The sequence below is a fragment of the Gopherus flavomarginatus genome, chromosome 3 (genome assembly GCF_025201925.1).
Source record: "Gopherus flavomarginatus isolate rGopFla2 chromosome 3, rGopFla2.mat.asm, whole genome shotgun sequence".
NCBI classification, from domain to species: Eukaryota; Metazoa; Chordata; order Testudines; family Testudinidae; genus Gopherus; species Gopherus flavomarginatus.
In genome coordinates this window covers 279,109,113-279,122,364 of record NC_066619.1, presented here as the reverse complement: position 1 = coordinate 279,122,364, position 13,252 = coordinate 279,109,113, and the positions used below count along the sequence as shown (strand labels likewise).

The 13,252-nt window shown below is 43.4% G+C and overlaps 1 protein-coding gene across 1 annotated transcript in view; it reads left to right on the top strand.

The window, feature by feature from the left end:
- The first annotated feature begins 6,129 nt into the window (after positions 1-6,129).
- SMOX (spermine oxidase) overlaps positions 6,130-13,252 on the top strand; it is a 152,974-nt gene continuing 145,851 nt past the window's right edge. Inside the window, exon 1 of the mRNA XM_050943385.1 lies at positions 6,130-6,158. The gene's annotated coding sequence lies outside the window, so the exon portion shown is untranslated. The remainder of the gene's footprint in view (positions 6,159-13,252) is intronic.

The window sequence follows — 13,252 nt, the reverse complement described above, 5'->3', positions numbered from 1 at the left end:
ACAGCACTGTCCCCAGTACAGATCCTTGGAAGAATGCACTATTTACCTCTCTCCACTGTGAAAACTGACCATTTATTTCTACCCTTTGTTTCCTATCTTTTAACCAGTTACTGATTCATGAGGACCTTCCCTCTTATCACGTGACTGCCTACTTTGCTTAAGAACTTTTGGTGACAGACCTTGTCACAGGTTTGTTGCTAGTCCAAGTACACTATATCCACTGCATGTCCACATATTTGTTGACCCCTCAAAGAATTCTAATAGATTGGCGAGGCATGATTTCCCTTTACAAAAATCTTCTTGACTCGTCCCAGCATATTGTGTTCATCTATCATGTGTCTGTAACTCTGTTCTTTACTATAGTTTCAACCAATTTGCCTGATGCAGAAGTTAGGCTTATCTGCCTGTAATTGCCAGGATCACCTCTGGAGCTTTCTTAAAAATTGGTGTCATATAAGTTCTCATTCAGTCATCTGGAACAGAGGCTGGTTTAAGCAATAGGTTACATACCGCAGTTAGTAGTTCTGCAGTTTCATGTTTGAGTTCCTTCAGAACTCTTGAGTGAATACCATGAGGTCCTGGTGATTTATTACTGTTTAATGTATCCGTTTATTCCAAAATCTCCTCTGACACCTCAGTCTGGGACAGTTCCTCAGATTTGTTACCTTAAAAAGAATGGCTTGGGTGTAGGAATCTTCCTCACATCCTCTGATGCAAAGAATTCAATGAACTTTTCCACAATGGCCTTATTTCTTGAGAGCTCCTCAATTGTCCAGTGACCCCACTGATTGTTTCGCAGGCTTCCTGGTTCTTAGATACTTAAAACATTTTTTTGCTGTTAATTTTTGTCATTTGCTAATTGCTCTTCAAATTCTTTTTTGGCCTGCCTAATTATACTTTGACACTTGACATGCCAGAGTTTATGCTCCTTTCTGTTTTCCTCAGTAGGATTTAACTTCCAATTTTTAAAGGATGCTTTTTGCCTCTAACTGCGTCTTTTACTTTATTGTTTAGACATGGTAGCACTTTTAAAAAATCTTTTAGTTTGTGTTTTTATTTGGGGGTATATATTTAATTTGAGCTTCCATTATGGTGTTTTTAAAAAGTTTCCATGCACATTTGTGACTGTATCTTTTAATTTCCATTTAACTATCTTCCTCATTTTTGTGTAGTTCCTCTTTCTGAAGTTAAATGCTATGGTGGTGGGACCTAGCTTATAAACCTGGCAACTCTGGGTGACCCTAAATTACCTTGTACATTCCTTGATGTTGAATTCTTTGACATGTGAGACTTCAAGCTCCACTAACTGGAGTGTTCTGAAATAGGGTAACCTCAACCCAATCATCATTAATATGCATTTGAGAAGCAGAAGAAGAAAAAAGGTAGAAAAGTGGGAATGTGAAAAGGTGGCAGCTGTAAATGTTCACACAGAAGAATGATCTCGTAGTTAAGGAATTGGATGGGGACTTTGGAGAGCTGGATTTAATTCCCAGCTCTGCACAGGTTTCCTTTATGACTGTGGGAAACTTACTGGGGGTATGTCTACACTGCACACTAAGTCGATATATGTGGGATTTGGTCTTGTGAAATCAGTGTTTCCAAGTCTATCTTTGAGCCTCCACTCTGCATTGTAAACCTGGACACGGGTCTCACTGCCAGGCTAACACATCCATACTGCACTTCTGATCTGACTGGGGTCTGTGACTTGAGCTTCGGCCACACTGCAAAATGACAGGGCTTGGACCCGAGACTCAGTGAGACTTGAGCTCTGACCCACGTACTAGCAGGGTTCTAGGACCCATGTCCCCAGAGCTTGCTGACCCCAGGCAGACTGATTTGGGTGCGGATGGAAGAGGGGCTTGGGCTCACACCTCAATCAGAGCCCAAGCTTAGTGTGCAGTGTAGGTACACCCTTAATTACTCTGTGCTTTGAATCCCCTTCTATAAATTGGGGTTAATGTTTCCTGGCTCCCACCCTTTGGCTTGTCTGTTTAGATAGTTTGCCATGCAGCGACCTAGCACAACAGGGCCTTTGCCTGTAGATGCCATTGTCTTGCAAATATAAAACAGTGGTGACTTTAGAAACATTGAATGGATTTTCTTCAATCTTGGTTTCCTTTATAATACTCAAGAAGCTCCACAAACCAAGCCCACTTTCTGGATGTAAAACTCCATGGATTAGAACCTGGTTCGGCAAGGCTGGGAACAGTTGATGGTCCCACAGTACAACTGAGAAGCAATGCAGAGCCCTGCCTAGGGAGCACTGTGGAGAATGGAAGTGCCACCCAAGGCAGCCAGAGTGACAGTACCTGCGGCCCTCTGATTGGCCAAGCACCCCATTTAACCTCAGCGAGTGGCCCAGGAAGTTGTTTGGTCAACCACACCAACTTTGATCTGCTATGGTTCCAGGCTTTACCTCGTCTTCTGGTCTCAGCCTGACTCTTGCCTCCTGATTCCTGCCTGGAACTGTGTCTGATTGCCAGTCTCTGACTCTTACCCTGATTCCTGCCTCCCGATTCCACCCTGGTACTGCCTCTGATCGCTGCTCTCTGACCCCAGCCTGACTCTGACTCTGATGCTTGCTTAGTGAATCTGGCTTTTGTGATTCCTGTGACTACCGTCCCTGATGAGCAGATCCCAGCTCAGCTGTTACCACTAGGCCAGACCTCCTACACCCTAAGCCCATATACTGGCTTTACCAGAGCACACAGGGTTCTGACTGGAACATTTGGAGAGATTGTTTTACGTCCCCATATCACCAACTCCTACCTGGCTCAATGGACGTCACTCAGACTTTGGGAGAAAGAACAGAAATTTATGAGCAACTGATTCCCAATGGAACTGGGGAAATGAGGAGTTGGAATGGGAGAGTGAAATTCAGCCAGGACTACAGTGGGTGCCAGGTTCTGTAACAGACATTGCTACAGCGGTGTCTCCATGTACCGAGGATGCTGTGAGTCCTGGACAAACAGCTGATCACATACTATTTTGGGCTGCAGATTTATGTCAGTGCTTAGAATTGCAATATTGTTTAATCGGCACTTGAACCTTAGCTCTGATTTGGCCCCAAACCCTGAAACTCTAGTCTAAATCTAATCCAGCTGCAAGCACAGCCTCTGGACTCTACCACTGCCCAAACAAGCGATTGCTACTAATAAAGCATTGAACACCATTTCCCACCCCACATCCCTTTGTAACGGATTCCAACAGTGGGATTTCAGCCTGGCCTTACACAGCTGCAAGTATGAATAATTAGGTGTCAATAGACCTGTGAGGAGCTGGACCGAAGCTCCCTAGCTGGCAATGGTAGTAGACTCATTACCTCTTATGTGGATCAGCCCCACTAGGGGAGACAAAGGTCCATCCACCCCCACTTTCACAGAGCACTGTCAGTATGTAGGAAAAAAAAAAAAGCCCTTCTCCCCCAACCCCACTCCAGATTTAGCAGCTATGGAAGTTTGTCATTTCTTGGCCTTTGGGCTATGATCAAAGACCAAATCAGTTTCAGGTCTATAGCCGGCCCTGGCAGGAAGGGATTTCTGATTTACATTATTTGCAGCACTTGGTTCTACTCTACCCATGTTTTCCAGGCTTCACTTCAGCTGTATGTGCCTCTTCTACCTCAATATTTGCTCAAGGAAACCAGGCCCATTGGTTTGGTTCGCTGACTCACGTCACTCAGCAAACATTTGGCAGACACTGACAAGCCTCTGCGTGGCAAAGCATGGGTGAGAAAGGTCTGTCTCACCTCCGGCTTGAGCAGTAAACACAACGCTTCCTGGATGTCTCAGAAGATTGTGAGTGTTTGTCACGTCAGTAGTAGAAAAACAGTGGAGATGATGTTAAAGGAAATAGCGTGGCTTGCCCAGCAGGAACAGTTCTGCCTAGTTGTGTCATGGTCCCGCTGCTTCCCTGTCCTCAGCTCACTTGGCATGGTCTGTGCAAGAGAAGCTGGCAGATGTGAGTCATAGCCCTGCCATTGCGCTGATGGGCTGAGTGCCATTGTGTGCAGCATAAAGACAATCCTGAAGACCAAGCTAGTCAAGAATTTGTTACAATGTGACTAAAAGCACTGTCCCCCATGACAAGGGTGAAGGCTTTGTCTGGCTTTACAAACATCTTTCCAACCATAAAACAAAGCATGGAGTAAAGGAAAAAAGGCTTCTTGGTCAATGACTGGGTACCATAAATGGGCTGTATCACCTCAGGACTTAATTTAAAACTAGGATGAACTTGACTCCAGCATGCTGTTCAGATGTGGGGGAGAGAACCTCTGAAACAGTCATTTGGCCGCTTTGGGAAGTTACGCAGCAGAAATTCAACTCAAGTAATGACATGCTGCCTACTTACAGTAGATACTCTCTACCAGCCCATATAAAATTGTTCTTCCCTTTCCCTCCTTCCAGAAATGCAGCACTTAAAGCACTTTGAAACCATAGAGTGCTCTATCGATGCTATTTCAGAGTAGTTGCCATGTTAGTCTGTATTTGCAAAAAGAACAGGAGTACTTGTGGCACCTTAGAGACTAACAAATTTATTGTAGCATAAGCTTTCGAAGTGAGCTGTAGCCCACGAAAGCTTATGCTACAATAAATTTGTTAGTTTCTAAGGTGCCACAAGTACTCCTGTTCTTCTATCAGTGCCGACTCATTTCTCCTTACTGCACCCCCCAGGAGGCAGCAGGGAAGATATTATTATTGAAAACACTGTTGTTGGCATAATGGACTATTATGTTTATTCATTTGGTGGCAGTCTTCTCTGAGTCAGTCTTGGACTCATTCCACAAGGCCGCTGAGCTTCAGATGGGACCTAACAGCTTTGTGGCCATTTCCTAAGAAAATTCCAACCGAGGTGACTGCATTCTACCAGTGTATGTTCCACCTGCAGGTTATTTTGTATCACTTCTTGCCCTAAAAGGCTGTATAATGTTGTGAGGTTAGCTGCTGCCTTTTCACCCCAGAGGTGTCTGAATTTCAGCAGTGGGTGAAGTAATCCATATTTACAATATGTAGAGCATTTAAATTGAAATGTTTCGAGATAACAAGTGTTATATTCCATATATGTTATTATTATGTTCCACATTAAAGGCTGCTGCATCTTGATGGAGAATGAATAAATGGGATATGGTTTTGTGCACCTTGAGATCCTATTTATCTTGGGCTGAGAGGCACTGCGTATAGGACATTTAAGACACTTTTCCTAGGATAATGCAATTACTATTTATACAACAGCGACCTGGGCAAGGGAGGTGATTATTCCCCTCTATTCGGCACTGGTGAGGCCACATCTGGAGTATTGCATCCAGTTTTGGCCCCCCCCCATGTGGACAAATTGGAGAGAGTCCAGTGGAAGGCAATTAAAATGATTAGGGGGTTGGGGCACACAATTTACGAGGAGAGGCTGAGGGAACTGGCATTATTTAGTCTGCAGAAGAGAAGAGTGAGGGGGGATCTGATAGTGACCTTCAACTAGCTGAAGGGGGGTTCCAAAGAGGATGGCTCTAGGCTGTTCCCAGTGGTGGCAGATGACAGAACAAGGAGTAATGGTCTCAAGTTGCAGTGGGGGAGGTCTAGGCTGGTGTGGCGGGGCGACGACTCACTGGTGCCTCTTGCTGGATGTCCAGGGAATCAACTCTTTTCCAGCTCTGGAGTGCCCTCTGCCAGCTGATGTCTCGCCTGCCTCTGGCCCCCGTGTCCCTCCTGGGCCCCGGTGCCCTTCGCCCAGGGGTTCTGCCTACCGCAGCATCCCTTCTGTCTGGGTCTCCCCTCCCAGGGAAACCCCCACTCCCATTCCCTACCCCCACCTTGCCTCACTGGCTAATGCCAGTCTCCATCTAGCCCCTACTCCCTGGGGCAGACAGCAGTCTGTAAACTACCCATCATCGGCAAGGGGGTTTGAACCAGCTGCCTCTGCCTATTCCTGGGCTGCCCCTCTGCAGCCCTAGTACCCTTTTGTGGGCCCTTAACTTGGCCTGTAGCCTGCCGGATCGGCATGTAGCAATCGATCTATCAGAGATCGATTTATCACGTCTCGTCTAGATGCAATATATCGATCCCTGAACGTGCTTCTGTCGACTCCGGAACTCCACCAGGGCGAGAGGCGGAAGTGGAGTCGACGGGGGAGCCACGGCTGTTGATCTCGTGCCGTGAGGATGGGAGGTAAGTCGAAATAAGATATGTTGACTTCACCTACGCTATTCCCGTAGCTGAAGTTGCGTATCTTACATCAACATCCCCCCTCCAGTGTAGACCAGGCCTAAGAGGGTGGTGAAGCACTGGAATGGGTTACCTAGGGAGGTGGTGCAATCTCCTTCCTTAGAGGTTTTTAAGGCCTGGCTTGACAAAGCCCTGACTGGGATGATTTAGTTGGGAATTGGCCCTGCTTTGAGCAGTGGGTTGGACTAGATGATCTCCTGAGGTCTCTTCCAACCCGATATTCTATGACCTTAAATATCTGAAACTGAGATGTTTTACAATTGAATTTGCCTATTTCTGTTTATGTAGCATGCAGCCTTATGGTCTGCTAGCAAGGCTTTAAAAAAAATCTAATTTCCCCTCGCTTTGACACTGCTGGGGTCCTCATTCAGAACTTCTTCCCCAATCTCAGATGGTATAACCCCAGGTAAGAGCTCATCAACGCCTCCCTCACAGATGAAGTGGAGAGAAGAAAGAGCCTACAAAACCCAGGAGCCTTGTGTTCACACAGTGTTTTAATCCAACAACTAAAGGGTTAATTATTTTAGCATGTGTGCATTAAGCAGAAAGGGGATGCCATGTCAGGAGATCTCTTTCTATTGGCTAGAAGCATATGGTGGTACACTGTGGTACACTGTTGTGACTAGTATTCTAGCCTGCCGCTGTGTTTAATTAATCCAAGGAAACGGCTGTGTATAGTAGCAGCTTCAGTAATAAATGTGCTGGCTTCTAAGACCATTCTAGTGATCCCTGAGTGCTGCGGAAGCTTCTTCCGGTGTTTTAAAATAGGAATTAAGCATCGATTCAGGAAATCCAAATGGATGGTTGGTGAATCTTTATGGTGCTGCAGTCAGTGATTGAACCTTTACAAAGCATGGGAGAGAGTTGTGCGAATAATGGATTTTTTGATTAGCTGGCAATTCCTAAAAAAAAGTTTTGGGTTGAACAAAACAGTTCATTTGACCTGAATTGAAATGTGTCGTTTCAATTTTGAATATTTTTGAGTCATTTTAAATTAAAAAGTATCAACTTTAAGGAAGTTTAGCATTGAAAAATCAAAACACATTTCATTTTGAAAACGCTAAAATGAAGCATTATGATTTTTTTCAGGATGTTTATTGATTTATTTAGCTGAAATCGACATGAATTCACAAAATATTTCTGTCATCTCAAACTTACATTTTTCACCAAAAAAAAGTGTCAGTTAAAATCTTTCATCCAGTTTCACACAGTGGCAGTTAAAAACTTTCACTGTGCAATCCTACACCCAGTGCTTAACTGAACAGCATAAAGATGTGTCACTTGACATGGGCATCTCTCCAGTATCCAGCTGCAATGTCCCTCACTTGTTAAGGGCCAAAAACAAAGGTTAACCTGATTTATATTGCTTGAGGCAAGGAGAAGTGGATAGTGCAAGCATTGACTTCAAGCTTGGTAAGGACACTTTGTACACATAATGCCAGGAATGAAGCCATGTGCGTCTTGTTCCTTAATGCTGTTTTCTCTTTGGTATAAAAATGTTGCTCTCAATATTTAGCTGCTGCAGTGAGAGAAGATGTACTGTTTCTGGTAGAGATGGGGCCAAACCAAAACCCCAGAGCCAAGGACCCAGTAGATTTGCACAGCAGGTGGGGTTGTAATCTAGATCTCAGTGTTGCAGTCTGACCTAATTCCTACTGTGTGACGTCAATGATGTTCTCATGCACTGTTCTGAGTACCTGAATATTTCTCCTTGTGCTAAGTCTAAAATGAATGGCTGTTGTTGTCTTGTCCCTTGATCATATTAGGCCATGAAGTTTGAGAATGAATTTGGCAACTCATACAGGGTCCTTTGTAAGGGCTCGAAGCAAGGGATTCAATCCAAAAAGTTTCAGTTTTCCTTATAATATTACATTCGAAAGCATGGGCAGTTGTAAAAGCCTTCTCCTGCCACAACTTGCTGAGTGGATATATTTTGGTCCCATCTCTACTGATTTTCTTTTCTGCAGCGTGTGGCATCCACAGTCTCACAATAGTGGATATTATTTTCTGAGTTACTTTGATGTCAATCAGAGAATCTTTCGTCTTTTAACCACTTATTTCCGCTAACATTTCCCTTGAAAGGGTATGACTATCCTCAACAGCTGTCATTCCAACCTGAGTTTTCAATCTTCCAGTTTTGGCCTGGTCCTTAGCTAGCTCACTCTCATGCACACCAACATTTGATGGAATCCACTGAAAAGTCAATTTATTGGCTCTCTTTCCAATCATCTGAGCCTCCTTGTGAATTACGTTGTTGCTAATGTTCTGATTTCTTTTAAAGGAACAGAGGATCACTGACTGTAAGTCAACAAACATCACAACATCTGCCTCTATTTTTGACCTGTTTATTTCTTGCAGTGCAGTGAAAATAGCTTTCAGTTCGGCCGTATAGTTCGCGCTAATGTATCCTGAACTAGCACTCTTTATTGTACACTCTCTATGAAGCCGCTAGATGAAGACACTACAACTACTATTCTTGAAGGATAGGTCTGGTGAACCATCAGTGTACACATGAATCTGTTTGACTCGTGACTGATACCATTGGTTAGTCTTAGCTACAATTTTCCCTAGTGTGGCCAAATCCATGTGTTCCTTTGAGCAAGGTTCCAAATGGAAGAGATATTTACTAAAGCAAATAGTCATGCTGAGGAACTACTGGGCATACAAACTTCATGTGCTCTAGTTTCCTAACATCGTCAAATGCTTCCATTTCTTTAGTAATCTTTACATACCTTTTGAAACAAGATGATCATTTCGGCTCAATTTGGCTTTCTAATTTCTGAACAGACCTGAGTGGTGATGACATTCAGGTAGGGAATGAAGACAGTTTCTGTACTGAATTTGCTGTTCTTTTCTACAACTGAACATCAGACTCTTGTTCATAGATTGCTTTTGGAGTGTCTCTTACAGCTCCAATTATAATGATACCTGCAGGCGACAGCACGACAACAGTCTTAGCAACATTACTGGGAGGAGTACATGACCAGACAGGTAATGCATATTCAAGGTTTGGGCGAATTATTAAGCAGTGTGTTGTTTTCAATGTCTTAACATGTGAACCCTAGTTGGTACTGGCAATACATCATAGAAGATTATAGCCTATAGAGAAGCTTAAGCTATTTTATGTAGCAGCTACACAAGAAACGTATAGGCCTACATCCTGTAAGATATTTAGCTTAAGTAGTTAGCTTAAGGCTTTGAGGCCTATCTTCTTAGCATATGTGCAACGTGCCTCAGGTGGCATGTGACCAGGATTCATCACCAAATTTGGTTCCCTGGTTGGATCATTAGGTTCCCCAGCCCAGGCCAGGTACTAACGGGGAGCACAACATGAACGCTGATCCATGCCCTCCCTTTGAGGCCTATGAGCCTTAGCATAAGTGAGTTACCTAACAGTGGCAGCCATCTTTCTGACTTGTGGTCCAAACCGTAGTTCAGTGTCCAAGGTCACTCCAAAGTATACCAGGTTCCTCTCAACGGCAATACCTTCTCCAGCTACTGTCAATTTTGGCCTGTAGTTGAACCTCCTACAAGTTGTGGTAAAGTAGGTGGACTTTATTTTTGCTGGATTCAGCTGGAATTGATGTTTCTTTGCCCATCTAGTTATAATGTCCAAGTGTTCATTCAATTCATTCTCCAGAACATCTATTTCATGACCCATGATACGAAGCATAATATTGTCTGCATATGGATGTACAGATGATTTCAAGCAGCCTGACTGTTCACAGGAGTACAGCAGGAAAAAGAAGGGGATTTAAAACTGAGCTGTGAGGAACTCCTACCCTGACTGGCCTTGTCTTCAAAAAAGTAGCATTTAGTCTTATCGTTATTTTCCTGTGCTATAGGAAATCTGACTTTTCAACCGATTTCCATCTCACTGAATTTCACTAAGAGCTTCTCATGCCAAACTCTATCTAATGCCGCACTGAGATCCAATAAGCCTAAGTGAACAGCATGAAAGATTGAGTTGAGCACTGTTATGTAACCTAGGGAAATGTATTGTAACAGCCCTTATAGACGCTTTTCAGCTTCAGAGCACTTTATGCCTATAATAATTATAGGAATATAAATGTTATTGTCTGTCTTTATGTTATCTCTTAAAATTAGATTTAGAGATCAGTTTAGATCAAATTATTCTCTGTCTCTCTCTCTCTCATGCAAGCAAATGGGGCACAACCTTGCTTCCACCCCATCCCATCCCAAACACAATAGTACGTCCAAATCACTACCCTTACTTATCCACTAGACCAGAGGTTTTCAATCTGTGGTCTGTGGACCCCAAAAGTCCACAGACTATGTCTAAGATTTCCAAAGGGTTCCACACCTCCATCTGAAATTTTTTAGGAGTCCGCAAATGAAAAAAGGTTGAAAACCAGTGCACTAGACCACTCCTCCCACCAGTGCTATCTCACAGTGACATCTTTGTAGTTGTGCACATATAGGCTCATTGGGATTGCAACATCCGTGTGACAAAACCCAGCATGACTCATCAGTAAAGTGTCAAGTATCAGAGGGGTAGCCGTGTTAGTCTGGATCTGTAAAAGCAGCAAAGAATCTTGTGGCACCTTATAGACTAACAGGCGTTTTGGAGCATGAGCTTTCACCCACGAAAGCTCATGCTCCAAAACGTCTGTTAGTCTATAAGGTGCCACAAGATTCTTTGCTGCTATCACTAAAGTGGAAACTTTTCCTTTAATCACAGTGGCTGACAGTTGGGGCTTCTAAGGGCTATTGCAATACAAATTATTATGAACTCACAGCTTGTGGAAAGACAAGGCACCATGCTGAGGTAAGGACAGATACAGGAGATAGCCTTAGATTTAAATGTGAAAAAAAATAGTGGTTCTGGTCCACTATCTTCACACTACAGAAACCATCCCTACAGTAGGCACTGCCTGGCCCCAAGGCTGACAGCCTCATTAGAAAGGCCAGAATTGATTGAGCACGGAGACGGAGACATCTCATGGTCCCTCGCACTATCTATGACTTACATGCCCTGGATAAATATAGGACTTTGGTCACCCACGGGGCTATCAATCCAGCAATTTACTTACAAACAGGGTGACTGGATGTCCCAATTTTTATAGGGACAGTCCTGATTTTGGGGTCTTTTTCTTATATAGGCTCCTATTACCTTCCCTGACCCCTTGTCCCGATTTTTCACACTTGCTGTCTGGCCACCCTACTTACAAACAACCACCATATTTACTTCCAGAGAGCTTGAATGGTACTTCTGCCCATTAGTAATATGAATAATGATAAGTATGAGATTTCTTCCTCACTGACTGAGTTCTAATCCAGCTGGAATCTCCTGCAGTGGCAGTGGCTGGGTGAGAACGGTCTGTCACAAATGCAACATTGATTAGCTCTAGTTAAGTGCTAAATCATGTTATTGGAATTCAGAGGTTTGCAGCTTACATGGGAAATAGCGAGCAATTTAACAGCAGCAACTGAGACTGTTTTCTTAATATCTACAGACTGCAAGAGGGTGCTGGATGGGATGTAGTTTAATGACAATCAGGAGTTTAGATACGATCATGGCTGACACAGTGCAGAGATCTAGGCCAAACAATTTCTATATACTGTTTTAATTGCCTAAGTACATGATCCGCAGGCTTCAAGAGAGTGCTTCCGGATCAGAGTCCTAGCTGTTTTGAAGAGAGAGTATGGTTTCATGGCTTGAGGAGGGGACTAGGATCCAGGACTCCTGGCTCTGCCTCGATTTTAATTAATCATGTATAAGATGCCCATCACTGTAGTATGTAGGCTGATTCACTGTGTGATCTTGAGCAAGTTACGCAGGATCAAAGTCTCAAAAGCAGCCACTCACTTTGGCAGTGCCTAGCTTAAGATATTTTTGGCCACGTGTCCTAAAGGGCTAAGCACTCCTGCATAGGGCCAGGTTTTCAAAGGCGCTTGGCTTCCATTTAGGCAACCCAAATGAGCAGCCAGCTTTCCAACAGAGGCCAGCATGCTGGGTGCTGAAGGGTTGTGAACTCCTGGCCGAAGCTGCACAATACATCACTGTGGGGTGCTCAGCAGTTCTGAAAATCTGGCTTGATTTTGTGCCTAAATTCGAGCGTAGTTCTTTTGAAAATGGGTCCAAGGGTGCACTTGAAGGGCCTGATTTGCAAAAATGGAGGGCAGCCAGAAGTACTGCTGAAGCCCATTGAAGCTAAGTCTTCAAGATCCCTGGAACATGGGGAGAGGGATAGCTCAGTGGTTTGAGCATTGGCCTGCTAGACCTATGGTTGTGAACTCAATCCTTGAGGGCCGCATTTGGGGATTTAGTTGGGGATTGGCCCTGCTTTGAGCAGGGGGTTGGACTAGATGACCTCCAGAGATCCCCTCTAATCCTGATATTCTATGATTACCTCATTGACCCCTTCCCTCCCATTTCTGTACAATGGAGTACTCCTTATCTCCAGCATTGGTATGTGTAATTCCCACCAAGATCCTTGGCTGGAAGATGCCACCTGCAGTTAAATGAGTTATTTCTTGTCCTGTTCTTACAAAGGAGGGAGTTGAACCAGCTCCTTGGCTGGAGCCAGGCCTTCCTCCAATTCTATTCCTGTTCATAACCTAGGTTTCAAAGGGTGGACCATAGGGCTGTCAATTAATCACAGTTAACTCACACAATTAACTAAAAAAAGTTAACCATGATTAGTTGCAGTTTTAATCATACTGTTAAACAATAGAGTACCAATTGACATTTATTAAATATTTTTGGATTTTTTCTACATTTCCAAATATATTGGTTTCTATTACAACATGGAATACAAAGTGTACAGTGCTTTATATTTTTATTTTTATATTATTTTTACTTTATATTATTATTTTTTATTCTAAATATTTGCACTGTAAAAGTGATAAACAAAATAAATAGTATTTTTTCAATTCACCTCATACAAGTACTGTAGTGCAATCTTTTTGTTGTGAAAGTGCAATTTAAAAATGTAGATTTTTTTTTGTTACAAAACTGCACTCAAAAACAAAACAATGTAAAACTTTAAAGCCTACAAGTCCACTCAGTCCTA